At 41.8% G+C, this 1,066-nt stretch overlaps 1 pseudogene; it reads right to left on the reverse strand.

Annotated features, from left to right (window-relative positions):
* LOC105743984 overlaps window positions 1–379 on the reverse strand; it is a 43,913-nt pseudogene extending 43,534 nt beyond the window's left edge.
* Window positions 380–1,066: the final 687 nt, after the last annotated feature.

Consider the following 1,066-nt stretch of genomic DNA (forward strand, 5'->3'; position numbering starts at 1 on the left):
TTTCCACCATCATGAGTGACACTAGAGGGTCCACCTTGTTGGAGAGGATCTTGTGCAGAGTGTAGCTGTTGTATCTTAGGGCCACCTGGCAATTGTGGGTTACATCATTGATGTTGATGTTCTTGTCCACATCTACCACGAACTTGCCCTCAGGGTGCACTTTGACCAATACTGTCTTCTTATCCATGGTCCATACTACTTCACCCACATAAGAGCCCTGTTTCTGCAGCAGCTGTAGCTCTTCCCACAATAGGCAGACTTTTGCAATTAACTCTTTCCTCTGTGCCTGTAGTCTCTGAAGGTTTTGGCTCTTATCATTCACAATCAGCTGGAACTCTTCAATCTTGGACAAATAATACTGGCAGAGCCCAATGCCCATCAATTCTGATTTTCTCTTTTTAAATTCTTTCTTTCTTTCTTTCTTTCTTTCTTTCTTTCTTTCTTTCTTTCTTTCTTTCTTTCACACAGGGTCTCACTAATCACTTGGGCTTATAGTGATTTTCCTGTCTCAGCCTCCCCAGTACTGGGATTACAGGTGTGCTCCACTATGCCTGGTTTTGGTGGCTAGCACAGTGCACTCAGGGTTCTGGCACTGACACAGCATCAAGTACTGGGGATAGAACTTGGGTCTTTGTGCTTTCCAGTAAGGCACTTAGACCACTGAGCAATCTCCCAACTATTCTGATTTTTTCGAGATTTTTTTTCACTATAAATGAATATAGGATTTTGTCAAAGTCTTGCTCTGCATTTATTGAGGTGATCATGTGATTTCTGTTAATATGGTGTTTTACATTTATTGATTTGCACATGTTGAATTCATCTCTACATTCCTGGGATGAATCCACTTGATCATGATGTATAATCTTCTTGATGATATGCTACATTCTTTTTGCTAGTATGTTATTGAGGATGCTTGCTTCTGTGTTCATTAGGGAGATTGGCTTGTAGCTCTTTTTCTCTGTCTGTCTGTCTGTTTTTCTTTCTTTTGCAGTACCAGGGATTGAACTCAGGACCCTGTGCTTGCCAGGCAAGCACTTATGCTACTGAGCTATCTCCCCAGCCCCTA

This window comes from Octodon degus, unplaced genomic scaffold, assembly GCF_000260255.1.
Source record: "Octodon degus isolate 3935 unplaced genomic scaffold, OctDeg1.0 scaffold00200, whole genome shotgun sequence".
In the NCBI taxonomy this organism is placed as follows: Eukaryota; Metazoa; Chordata; class Mammalia; order Rodentia; family Octodontidae; genus Octodon; species Octodon degus.